The sequence below is a fragment of the Orcinus orca genome, chromosome 11 (assembly GCF_937001465.1).
Source record: "Orcinus orca chromosome 11, mOrcOrc1.1, whole genome shotgun sequence".
Taxonomy (NCBI): Eukaryota; Metazoa; Chordata; class Mammalia; order Artiodactyla; family Delphinidae; genus Orcinus; species Orcinus orca.
The window spans coordinates 78,233,386-78,247,058 of NC_064569.1; the positions used below are offsets into that span (position 1 = coordinate 78,233,386).

Sequence of the window (13,673 nt, forward strand, 5' to 3'; positions counted from 1 at the left end):
TACAAGTGACATTCTGTTTGAGTCTAAGCATTAAGAGGTCTTGCAGCTTCCACTGTCACTCTCTTGGAATATGCTGTGGCCATGTGAGCAAGCCTAGGCCAGCCTCTTTGAGGAGGAAAGCTCACGTGAACAGAGAGGATCAGCCAGCAGCCGGCACCAACCAGCAGACAATGTAAAAGAGGCCATCTTGGACCATCCAACCCCAGCTGAGCTGCCAGAGGAACAGTCACATGACCCACCCCAGACAAGACCAGCAGAGGAACCACTGCACTGAGCCCAGCCAAAACTGCTGACCAACAGAGCCGTGAGCAAATATAATGGTTGTTGCTTTAACCAACCAAGTGGTGGTATGTTACACAGGACCAGATAGCTGATACAGCCCCTGTGTCAGGAATCGGCTGTGTGATCATTTAGTTGTATGTTAGGGTTGGCTGCAGAGAACTCAAAAGTTAAGTGACTGTTTCATTTCCTCCCCTCCTCCCCCAACCCCTGACCCTGAAGGCCTTCGCTTTGCAACGTCATTGCATCTGGACCCACTAGAGCTTGAGCTGTTTGCCACCTTCCCACCATGGAAGGACACTGAGCAAGACAGGAAGTGGCTTGGTGACTCAGTGGTCCTTTCTTCTGAGTCACTGAGTTGTCACTTCCTCCTCCCTGTGGTTCCAGAGGACATTCCTTCATTCAGCCAATACCTTGTGAGCAGCAGCCGTCCACCAGGCCCTGCCTGGGAAGCAGTGTGGTGAGGGACAGTCTGGCCATGGAGTGGATCAGTCACAGGATCTGAGTGGTTCTGCACGGAGAGGGGCTCACGCATCACCCCCTTCTCAGCTGCTTTCCTTTAGCATCTCATGCGTATGCTTCTGGGCTTCCCAAAGTGGCCCTGTTCTGAAGGCATGGAAGGGCCTAGTTAGTTCAACCTTTTCTTTCTTACACATATGAAGAAATGAAGGCCTGAGAAGTTAAGGAATAGAGGTAGCTCCTGGTAAAATTAGGCCTAGAATTCAGACTTCTTACTCCAAATCCAGAACTCTTTATATATATTGCATTGAAAGGCCTCTCAGAGCTCATACCCTCCTTCCTCCTGATTCCTGAGTTTTCCACACGTTCTTCTCAGCTTTGTGTTTCAGACATGAAACTAGTTCCCTCTTTTGGCTCAAGATGCAGACGTTATCTGTGGAAGATAAATTCCAACCACGAGATGATAATGGTAATTTTTACAACATAAATTCAAAGCATGTTTTTCAAGCACCTGTTATATGCCAGGCACTGCCTCAGTTTTGGGGATATAGTGAATAAGAGACACAAGGAATCTACCTCTGGGGAATTTACATTCTTGAGGGAGGTAGGGCAGACAATACACAAGGAAATAAACAAGAAAATTAGAGGCTGGTGGTATAAAAGTAAACTAGAAAATGTGACAGAGGGACTGAACTGGGAGATGTATGGCCAGGAAGCGCCTCTTTGACAATGTGGCATTTGAGCTGATACCTGATTGGTGAGAAACTAATAACTCTTCAGAAAATGCAGAGAGCAAAGGCCCCGAGGTGGGGACAAACTTATCTTATTTGAGAAAACAGAGAGGAGGTATGTGGTCTCTTGGAGGGAGCAGTGAGGGGATAGGAAGGAGACAGAGCAGGGAGAAGGCAGAGGCCAGATCATGGCCCGTAGGCCACAATACAGAGTCAGGAATCTATTAATTTGAGGGGGCACATGGAAGGATACTAAATGATATGACGTGATTTACATTTTTAAGAGGACGATCTAGCTTCTTGGAGAATGGATGTTGAGGGTTAAGAGTGGAAGTGGGAGGGTGGTTTATTAAATGCTAACTATGTGTGGGATACTTTGTATATTTTATCTCTAATCCTCCCAACACTTCAAAGCAGATCTTATTATGCCCATTCTAGGGACAAGGAAATGGAGACTGGAAGGGATAAGGGAACTTGCCCAAGGTCATGGAATTGAACTTGAACCTAGGACCATCTGACTGCACTGTGGGAGACCTTCCCATGTAGCATGTGGCCTTATTAAGATGGTTGACCACCCTGTGCTAATAAGTTTTCTGATTATCATTGTATTTTGAAGAGCGAGATTTTAGAGCTGTAAGTTATAGATTGAAAGTTCCTTGAAGGCAGGAATCATGTGTTACTTATCTTGCCATTTGGTTGTGAGGCATTCTCTGATACACAGGAGGTGCTAATTCCTATATGATGAATGAATGAACGAATCAATGAATGAGTGGGTTTCAGTCATGAGAGGTTTTTCTGAACCACCTCCCACCTCAGGCCTACCATTTTCAATACAAGAATGTAAGTGTCTTTCCCAGAATCACACGACAGGGTTGGAATGAGAGTCTATGCTGTTAAATCATGGTTCTCTCCACCAAACCATGCTGCTTCCAAGTTATCTGTTTAGGACAGGCTTCTTGGCTTAAACTGCCATTTTAATTTGGTAAATCCTCAAGGTCAGGCACAGTGTCTACTTTGTACCATGCACATTGGGAGTGTGTGGAGCCTGCAGAGAGGTTCACTCCGGGGCTTGGAAGTGAGTTTTCTCTCAGAAAATTAAACCAAAAAGGTTAAATCCACATGTGATGGGAAAAACACCAGATGTCTTCAGGTCCCCTGGAGCAGTTACTTTGCTGGACTTTAATGTCCAAAGAAAGGATGTGTGGACAGAATAGGGTGTAAATGGGAATGGAGCGCAAGGAGAAAGGCCACCTTTGGCTTGCCTGTCCTGCAGAATGTAGCGTGGGGAAATGTATGGGAGGAGTGGGCGCTTTGTTATTTCCGGAGATGACCCTCCATGATAAGAAATTCACCTCATGTGCTTTCATTGTTGACCACCGAGCAACAAATTCTCAAATGTTGATTTGCCTTCCTGGTTACGTACAGGGGTCCTCTGGGCAGTAGAGGCAAGCATTTCAGTCACTCTGAGAAAGGAATGTTCTCCATTATAAGCAAACTCACTTGTAGATGTTTCAGGAAAGCTGTGTTACCAAGAATCTGGTCTTCCCTCGGGGTGGGGCCTCTCAGAGTTGGGAAAGGCATAGACCACTGCTGTCTGTTGAGGTTCTGGGTATATTAAAAACTGAACAAATGCTAAAAGAAGGGTGTAAAACTTGTGGTATATTGTAACATTTTACATTTTAATTGTTAACATACAAAACAATGCAATATTATTGTGCTAGTGACAATATAATTAAGGACCTACAAAAATATTAATTCTGAGTGCACTTTAAGCAGTGGTTGGAGGATGGGATGTACGGTTAAGGATATGTGATGAACACCTTCTACTTTCAACTTTATCAGGCTGTCTCTGTACCTGTAAGAATAAGGTCATTTGGCGACAATGTCAGAGCTAAATATGAGGCCTTGTGTGGTGAGGCCGTGCTCAGAGGTGTAGGTCCACTTTCTGAACCTGTCAGCTCAGGCTAAGGCCATCACCAAGGTGATGCTATCCATGGACAACCAGCCAAACCAGCCTTCCCGTGGTGGCATCTGGATCTTGTCCTGTGCCCCCACCCCCTTAACATATCACACGTCCCCCCATGGTAAGTACAGTTGTCCATTGGTATTTGTGTAGTACTTACATATAACCTATGCACATCCTCCCATATGTTTTTTTAAATCAGTTTCTGAAATTTACTTATTGATCGATTGATTGATTTACTTATTTATTAATTGAAGTATAGTTGATTTACAATGTGGTATTAGTTTCAGGTGTACAGTAAAATGATTCAGAGATATATATATATATATATATATATATATATATATTCTTTTACAGATTCTTTTCCATTATAGTTTATTACCAGATATTGAATATAGTTCCCTGTGCTATACAGTAGGGCCTTGTTGTTTTTCTGTTTTATATATAGTAGTGTCTATCTATTAATCCTAAACTCCTAATTTATCCCTCACTCCCTTTCCCCTTTGGTAACCATAAGTTTGTTTTCTATGTCTGTGAGTCTGTTTCTGTTTTGTAAGTTCATTTGTATCATTTTTTAGATTCCACATATAAGTGAGATCATATGATATTTGTCTTTTCTGTCTGACTTACTTCACTTAGTATGATAATCTCTAGATCCATCCATGTCACTGCAAATGGCATTATTTCATTCTTTTTTATGGCTGACGGATGATATTCCATTGTATCTCCCATATATTTTAAATCGTCTCTAGATTACTTATAATACTACTACAATGTAAATGCTATGTAAGTAGTTGTAAATACTATGTAAATAGTTGCTAGGTGCACAGCAAATTCAAGTTTTGCTGTTTTGAACTTTCTGGAATTTTTTCCCCCAAATATTTTCAATCTGTGTTTGGTTGAATCTGCAGAGGCAGAACCCACAGACACTGAGGGCCAACTGTACAGCAGCTGGCTACAGACACAGTGCAGGTTCCTCAAGAAATACATTGGCTGGTGGGCTGATAAATCAAGACAGTGATAAACAAAGCTAAGACGTTCAGAAGTGTCTTTTAAATATTGCATTTGGGGAAGATAGCTTCGTGACAGAGGTGGGAATGTGCTCGGTGGGATGACAGACAATGCGAAAGTGTAGGGGGATGTTCAGAAGGGCGCTGACTCACACGTACACAGACAAATGCTCTCCCTTTTATATGAAGCCGCTTCTCCTACTCGACCTCATCTGGCTGCTGCGATCCCGCTGTCCTATGGTCTGCCCCACCACTACCCATCAGTTTTCAGCAATCTGTGCCTCTCAAACCATTCATGGATCATGAAGTCAGATTGGTGGGCTGCAGCCGACATTTTCTAAGCAAATAAAACAGGATAGAAAATATCAAAATACATCACACATAGTAAACATTTAAAAACAACTATTGTTTTGTGAAGGCTGTTTCAATTCTTTACATGTGTGTATAGGGCTTAGATGTAAACTGCATTTCCTCCTGTGGGTAGGAGTTAAAGTTTTCAATCCACTGCTCTAGGGGGCAGATTAAAGCACCCCAGCGTTCCGCTGAGCAGATTCTGTGACCGGGGGCTTCTTAGGCAGAACTGCTGTGAATAAGTACCGTGGAAGGTGAGCTAATGCTGAGAACCAGCCAGGACCTTCATAGCCTGTCAGGGTCTCAGACATGCTCTGGTCCAACGCCCTCAGTGTACAGTTTGACGAGGGAAGACGCTGAGTCTAAGAAAAGCCATAGGACAAATCAGTGGTAGCACTTGCACTCCCAGCAGTTTCCCTGCCTCTCCATCCTGGGTTTCTTCTCTTTACTTTGTGTGGTCCTCTATTATAACTCAGCAAAGAATACCAGAAAGGATTTGGGTTTTGGTCAGAAAACCTGGGCTTTAGTCCCAACCCCATCATTTACTGTGTGATCTTGAACACACAAATTAACATTCCTACTCCTCAGTGGTATCAAATGTAAAACAGGATTCATACTATTAGAGACCAATTGAATTCATCTATTTAATGACACTTTTTACACTGTGAGGCATTATACATATTTTCTAATAATTATTTTTTCTCCTTGAGTATCTATGATATTTATTCAAGAAATGTGTATTGCTGTGGAGATGAAGGGGGGAATGACTGTAATATTACCGAGTCTCACCCCCTCTTAAGAGTATCCACTGACACTTTCTGGGGAGAAGACGCTTCTCCCATTCATTTCACCCCAGCATCTGCTTCTGTCCTCAGAGCCCTCACAGGAGTCTACAGAAATCCTAGTTAATTTAAAGCTAGTTCAGTAACACGCCATTGCCCCAGCTTCCTTTACCTCCAAACCACGGTGCCTGGTTCCTGACAGCAGCCTGTAGATGGCGTTTCTCTTCTCCTCCATCCTGGGTTACATCTGTAGTCTCGTCAGCCTGTGGGTACCCGTGAGGCCCTATGACCATGGACACCCACTAATGACATTGTTGAACCTCTACATGCTCATGGGGGTACTCAGTACTGCACCTCCACTGCCCCTAAACCCAGCCTTCTCTGGTTATTTCTCAGAATTCCAATTGCGGTGTCTTACACGAGCTGGCTAGGTAAACCCCCAGCCCACCAAATTACTCCTCTCTTTCCTGTCCAATTTCAGAAACAGCTGAGAGAGAAAGCAGGTGCCAGGCTGGTGGAGATGAAAATAATCGTCTTACTACTGATAACAGCTAGATTGGAGGCTGATCTTCCCATCTACAGGCACAGTGGGCTGGCTGGCATTTCGGCCCCGGATTAAACTTACCTACCTGGGCCGAGCTGGAAAACCGCAGGCACCCGCAGCACGGAGAACAGAGACCGTGTGTTCTTGGGACAAGCGGGTTCCAAAAGAGAGGGCAGGTGGGAGCTGAGCCAAGTGTTGCAGTTTCTATTCCTAAACTTGCCAGTCAGAGAACTTCCCTCTCCCTTTCCTACTGGAGATCCTTCCAGACAGAAACATGAAGGCTTATTCCCTCCTGTTCTTTGTTCTCTGGCTTCCTTGTTCAGGGGCTTCCTCATGGCGACAAGGAATGTCAGGTCGCATGCCCTCTCATCTTGGTGCTGGACCCCAGGCAGAAGGAGTGCCTGGGTTCAGAGTACCCCTAAATTTCACAACTTCATCTGTTTTGATTTTGCATCAAAATCCCCCCTTGGCTCCAGCCTCCCCAAACAAGGCCTGTCCCCCCATGCAGATAGACCCTTGGGAAGGAATTAAATTATTATGCTTGTGCCTGGGAGCTTCTACTCCCTCTGAAGACCCCTGTGCTACCATCATCTCTGGCAAGCCTGGTCATGGCCCCAGGCCTTCCTCTGCTGCTCTCAAAGCACTATTCTCATTTGAGTTTCAGGATTTTTCAAAAGTGATAATCAGCCTCCAATTCATTAGATTTTTCCACCATCAAGGAGTTGGTCTTGAAACTCCCCAAACCACCCCTTGCCCATCTTTGCCATTAAAGCACAGCACGACCTCCTGCCCATGGGGCATTGCCTGGGTTTCTGTGACTGTGATGCTGTGGGAAAAGAAAGACTGCAGTTTCCTTCAAAGTCTTGCCCAACACCTTCTAGGATCAAAACAAGAGATAAAGTGCCCTGTTTCTTGATCTACACATTTAAAATCCAAAGCAGCTGTTGACACAGGCACTCTGGGCATCACTGAAAGAAAAAAGGCCCAAGACCATTTGTACCTTTCTGGACAAGTCAGATTTCTATTATGTAGGAAATGATTTTGACCAGTAGCTGGTCAGGACAGTTCCTCAGTTGTGTGCATCCTGGAAATGACAGCAGTGACTCACAGTTTTCTGAGTTGTGACACCTTATCGCTGTGTTTTAATCTCCTTTCCTTTGTAATGCTACAATGTGGATTTGGGGATACAAAGTGTGAGAATACAAAGTATTAATAAATTTCAATCAATTGTGAATTTAAAAAATCTAAAGCTTGGAATCAGTGTTAATTCCTTCCAAATGCCATCAGTTATTCTCCCTCCTAGTGATTGTTCACATGCCTCGGTACCGCACAATATCATTTACAAAACTTCATGGCGTTATCGCTCCTTTTAGGTTGGCCAAAAAGTTCCTTCGGTTTTTAAGTAAAAATAAAAGACACATTTTTCATTTTCACCAAGAACTTTATTAAACAACGTAGTCACCCTTTTGTTCCACTACCTTCTGCCATTTTGTCAGGAACTTCATAATTCCATCTTCCCAAAACTTTTGATCTTTTTGAGCACAGAAATGTTCCAGGTGCCTTTTATAGTCTTCCAGAGAATTGAAATTTTTTCCATTAAGAGAATTTTGTAAAGACCAAAATAAATGGAAATCCGAAGGTGCAATGTCTAGTGAATATGGCTGATGAATCAGAACTTCCCAGACAAGCTGTAACAGTTTTTGCCTGGTCATCAAAGAAACATGCGGTCTTGCGTTACCCTGATGGAAGATTATGCGTTTTCTGTTGACTAATTCTGGATGCTTTTCGTCGAGTGCTTCTTTCAGTTGGCCTAATCAGGAGCAGTACTTGTTGGAATTAATCGTTTGGTTTTCCGGAAGGAGCTCATAATAGAGGATTCCCTTCCAATCCCACCATATACACAACATCACCTTCTTTGGATGAAGACCGGCGTTTGGTGTGGTTGTTGGCGGTTCATTTCGCTTGCCCCGTGATCTCTTCCATTCCACATTATTGTACAGTATCCACTTTTCATTGCCTGTCACAATTTGTTTTAAAAACGGAACGTTTTCATCACTTTTAAGCAGAGAATTGCATGGGGAAATATGTTCAAGAAGTTTTTTTTTTGCTTAACTTATGTGGAACCCAAACATCAAAGCGATTCATGTAACCAAGCTGGTGCAAATGATTCTCAGCGCTTGATTCGAATATTTTGAGGATGTTGGCTATCTCCCGCGTGGTATAACGTTGACTGTTCTCAGTTAATGTCTTGATTTAATCGCTATCAACTTCAACTGGTCTACCCGACTGTGGAGCATCGTCCAGTGAGAAATCTCCAGCACGAAACTTCACAGACCACTTTTGACGCGTTCGATCAGTCATAACACCTTCTCCATACACTGCACGTATCTTTCTTTGCGTTTCAGTTGCGTTTTTACCTTTCTTGAAATAATAAAGCATAATATGCCAAAAATGTTGCTTTACTTTCTTCCATCTTAAAACGGCTACACAAAAATTCACCAATTTTGATAAGTTTTTAAAAAAATGCACACTGATATGACAGCTGTCACAATACAATCTAATAAAATTTTTCCAATTAAGTTAAAGGCAACTAAGTGCTACTAGAGCCGTCTTACAGAAAAAACTAAACGAACTTTTTGGCCAACCCAATATTACTGATGAATTGATTGATTAAAAAAAATTAGCACTTTTTTTGCAGGCATGTGGGATAATGCTAAGTGGTAAAGTTCAAACCCTGTGTGGTGGGGATGCAGGAGAAATGGGCCATGGACTTCATCTGGTGAATCTTGGACGACTTCTTGGATGAGGTGGGGTTTGAGCTTAGTCTAAAGGGTGAGTAAGACATTTACAAGGGTTTCATAAGGAGAGCGCTCACCTGGGTGGAGCATTGGAGATATAGAGATTCTCGGACCCAACCTCAGAATCTCAGGGGTGAGGCCCTGGTACGTTTGGTTCTGACGTGTAACCAGGGCTGGGAACTCAGGTTTACTCAGAGACCAGAGAAAAGTCTGAAAGGCTGTCTCCGGGGCTAGGAGAGTCCAAGCCAGCTATTCTCCACCTCAGAAGAAGATCGAATAAGAGGAATTAAATGAAGCACAACAACTTGGTTTCCTCTGAAGATGAAGTTCCTGGATGTGAAGTTTGTTAAAGACACTAAGATTTTTACCCCATATGGCAAGGAAAGGCCTTCTTCAGAATCGGAAAGAAAATGCAGTTAAAACCAAACCAAAAAACGGGGCAGAATCTCATTTGTCTCAAATGGCCTATGCCAGGGGATGACAAACTTTTTCTGTAAAGAATCAGAAAGTAAATATTTTCAGCTTTATAGACCATAACAGTCTTTGTCACAACTATTCAGCTCTGCCACTGTAGCGCAAAAGCAGTGTTGGGTAATGCGTAAGTGAGTGAGCGTGGCTCTGTTCCAACAAAACTTTATTTATGGACACTGAAATTTGAATTTCATATAATTTTTACATATTACGAAATATTATTCTTCCTTTGATTTGTTTTCAACTGCTTAAACATGTAAATTCTTATTGTTCACTAGGGCCAGGAGGTAGAAACAGCCCAAATGTCCATCAACCGATGAATGGTTAAAAAAAAAAAATGTGGTGTATAAACACAATGGAATATTATTCAGCCTTGAAAAGGAAGGAACTCCTGTCACATGATGCACCATGGATGAACTTTTGACATTATGCTAAGTGAAATAAACCAGTCACAAAAAAGATAAATACTGTATATAATCCCACTTATATGAGGTACCGAAAGTAGTCAAATTCATAGAAACAGAAAGTAGAATGGTGGTTGCCAGGGGCTGGGGTAAGAGAGAAGGGAGCATTGTGTTTAATGGGTGGAGAGTTTCAGTTTTGAAACTTTTGAAAAGATTCTACAGTTCAGTAGCACCACAATGTGAATATACTTAACACCCTACTGTACTGAACACTTAAAAACAATTAAGATGGTAAATTTTATGTTATGATTTTTACCAGAAACATTTTTTTAAAAAGAAAATAGTTAATTCTTACCTTGAAAGTCATAGAAACGGGCGGTGGGCCTGCAGTTTGCCAACCTCTGGCCTATCGATGACCAGTCTGAGGGCGAAAAAGATGGTCCAAATCAATGCTTCTCAAATGTCCCCACTGAAAGTTCTCTAACAATGCAAAAGGGAGAATGCAGACTCCCAGTGGGGTCTTCCTGCAAGTCTATAAAATTATTTTAAATACTCTTTCAAATGAGGTTCATGAAATTTGTTGAATCCTAGTCCATAACACATGTTGTTTTAAGGTAAAATTGGCATTCACTGTAAAAATCAGTAAAAACTGATGTTCATGCAGGCTCAGAGAGGGTGAGTGACTTAGTCAAGGTCACAGAGCTAGAAGAAGTCAGTATGGGACTGGATCCCAAAATTCCTGATTCCAAATGTATATTTGCCACCTGAGTGGGCTGCCTTCCCATCAGGCTTTGGCTGTCTATTCCCAACTCCTACCCGCATGCCCCTCAACATTGAGGCAGTCTCCAGAGTACTGAGGCAAACCGCTTTTGAGTTTCTACCAAAATTCATCAATTCATAAGTTTAATACCATCAATTCATACGTTTCATATATTATTTGTTCTGCTGTGTTCTAAAATATTTTAGTTTGATATATTCTAAAACTCATTTTTTTCCTGTCCTATCTAATTATACTTCCTCATCCATCTGTATTTTTTTAAACCATCCACAGCATCCCATTCTGTTATACATTATGGAATGTTAAATTATGAGGGAACAAAGAGATTTGTTGTTTTTGTATACCCAACATCCATTTTCTCTTGTGGTAGATTATATTATTTGTTCAGAATTCTCCCTTTTTCCCTCCTTTTCCTTCTCCCTGTCCCATTGACTTTAGTCTTGGCCATATGACTTGCTTTCCCCACTGGGTTGTGAGTTGACATGAGGGTGTGCTAGTCCTAAGCAGAGGTTTTGAGAGGCTCCATGTGTCTCCACTCACTTCTCTGGAGCTCCTGCCCTTCCAGAAATCCACGTGTCCCATATTGAGCCCGTTCCTTCAGCTTGGGTCCCAGAATGAGAAAAACATGTGAAGCAAACATGAACCCAGCCAACCAAGACCCATTTGTTGTTTAAGCAAGCCAGTGAGTGTTGGGGTTGTTTGTTACACAGTATTATACTAGCAAAACCTGACCAATACACCCCTTCTTTTGGAACCAGGGTTTTGATTTTCTTCAGGAGACTCAGCCCCCACCTCCACTCTTCATCTGTAGGGTTTATTTGAGCTGATCCTCCTCCATCCTGCCCCAAGCACCCTCCAACACATCACACTGACTAACTCCAATCTCTGGTAAGATGTCTGCTGTTCTTATCAAAGCTGAGAGAGCCTCATTCTCTCTTGGCTAGCAGAAATGAATGATCCTGTCACCTGCTATAAAGGATTCCTGAAGAAATTTTACTCATAACCCATATAATCCTAACTCCTATCTGTTTTATAACAGAAGCATAAAAATAGTGTGGATCACACAACACTAAATGCCACATCTCTTGGCTACTTTTTGATAGTGAGAAGGAAAGCACAAAAAACAAATAGCAGACATTATGAACTGAATGTTAACGTCTCCACTAAATTCATGTTAAAACCCTAACCCCCAATGTGATGGTATTAAGAAGCTGGGCCTTTGGGAGATAATTAGGTTCAGTTGAGGTCCTGAGGGTGGAGCTCCCATGATGGGATTGGTGCCCTTTATGGAAAGAGACACCAAAAAGTTTGCTTCCTCTCTCTTTCTCCTTCCACATGTGTGTATGGAGGAAAGACCATGTGGGGACACAGCAAGAGGTGGCCCTTTACAAGCCAGGAAGAGGGCCCTCACCAAGAACCAAATCTGCTGGCACCTTTATCTTAGACTTCCCAGCCTCCAGAACTGTGAGAAATAAATGTCTGTTGTTTAAGCCACCCAGTCTAAGGCATTTATTATAGCAGCCTGAGCAAAGACAGCAGAAGCTGTCTTATGCAAGGTACAGAAGCTGCAGACACCTACAAGTAAAATTTGTTCCCCGTGCCTTGGGGAAGAGCAGTGTCAGCTCTGAGTTATTCATTCTAACAAAGAGCTTGGCATAGTGGTATGGACAACCTGAAACACCAGGAAAACTTAAGGAGGTCTTCATTTGGTCTGGGAAACGCCAAGGCTGCCCATGAGTGTTTCAGGGGTGCCTTAGACAAAGGCATTTCTTCAGAACAATTAAAGCCTGATGAAAACATGTACACCTTTTCTCTCACATATTAGGATTCAACAAAGATTTGTTGTGAAGATGTACAATAAAAATCATGAAAGTCACTGGTTTAAGATATGCTTGGCTTTGGTATACACTTTTTAGATAAAGCAACACAGTGTTCTGAGTTGTATGTGTGAGATATTTTCTGCCTGAGAAGGAAAATAAAATAAGTTTACATTCTCCCAGTCCACAGCTGGATCATACAGGGACACAGAGTGAGCTCTGCTGAGTGACAGGAGAAGCCCACTAGGGATTAAAACAATAATCCCTGAAGTGTGAAATTAGCTGTGGAAAATCAGGGGTTGATAAACAGCCCTCTCCCCCATATCTTCTCCTTCTTCTCTACTCCCCTACCTTTCCCCCAGCCCCCCACCCCTCATGTTTTCCCACCCTTCTCAGAGGTCTGGTGGGCCTTGTCCCACTTCTCACTGAACTATCCATGCCAGCCCCAAAGCAAATGCTGCCAACTGGACTGTCCTATGAGTCAGGTGCCCTGACCTGGTACTAACTAGAGTAAAATACAACCCTGCCCTTAGAGGCCCACAGTTAGTAATTAGTGAGAGATTCGTAAACAATCAGAAAGGTTGCAGAAATAAGAAACAAATAAAAGTGGAGGAGCTCTTAGAATGCCATCCTTTGGAAAGCACTCACGCCCCCGGCTCCCAGGGAAGCTGACTTAATTGGTTTGGGTTGTGTATAGAGATCAATAGTGTTCAAAACACTCCCCAGGTGATTCTAACTTTAGCCAGGGCTAAGAACCACCCCCGACGTATTGAATTAGGAACGCTGGCGGTGAGGTTAAAACCTGTGTTTTAACAAGCCCCCCACGTGATGCTGGTGCACGCTCAAGTTTGGGAGCCGCTGGTCTGCGCTGCTAAGGGGCGGAGGTATGGGAATGGAGGGGGTCCAAAAGGGGAGCAGTTGGGGCTGGCGCACAGGGCCGGGATGAGGGACTCTTCCACCGGCACCCTCCTCCCTCCTCTAAGCCTCAGGGCAGTGGACAAGCTCTCCCGTCAGAGCCTGGCCTGAGCCCTTCGGGGTGGGCGGTCCTTGAGGGATAGTGTGTTGTGGAGCCCAGTTTTGAGACCACGGAGCCTCCCTCGGAAGCCTCAGTCACTCGGCTCTGTGGCCGCTGCTCATTTCGCTCCGGAGTCCCTTAGCAGGCAGGAAAGGTTGGGCCTGTGGCGGGGCCATAGCGAACGGCCAGAAAGGGCTCTTCCTGGAGAATCCTGGCTTCCAGTTTACGGCTTCTCATCCTTTTCCCCAAAGTGGGCCCCCTACTCTGAGCG

At 43.4% G+C, this 13,673-nt stretch overlaps 1 long non-coding RNA gene across 2 annotated transcripts; it reads right to left on the reverse strand.

Annotated features, from left to right (window-relative positions):
• Positions 1-506: 506 nt before the first annotated feature.
• On the reverse strand, positions 507-13,480 carry LOC117201156 (uncharacterized). Of its 2 annotated transcripts, XR_007470368.1 has the most exons (4): positions 11,111-13,480; positions 10,148-10,213; positions 5,748-8,602; positions 507-4,779 (listed from the first exon to the last, which is right to left on the reverse strand). It is a non-coding gene; the product is annotated as an uncharacterized LOC117201156 (long non-coding RNA). The 2 variants fall into 2 exon arrangements; XR_007470367.1 differs by having other exon boundaries at positions 10,148-13,480.
• Between the last annotated feature and the right edge of the window lie 193 nt (positions 13,481-13,673).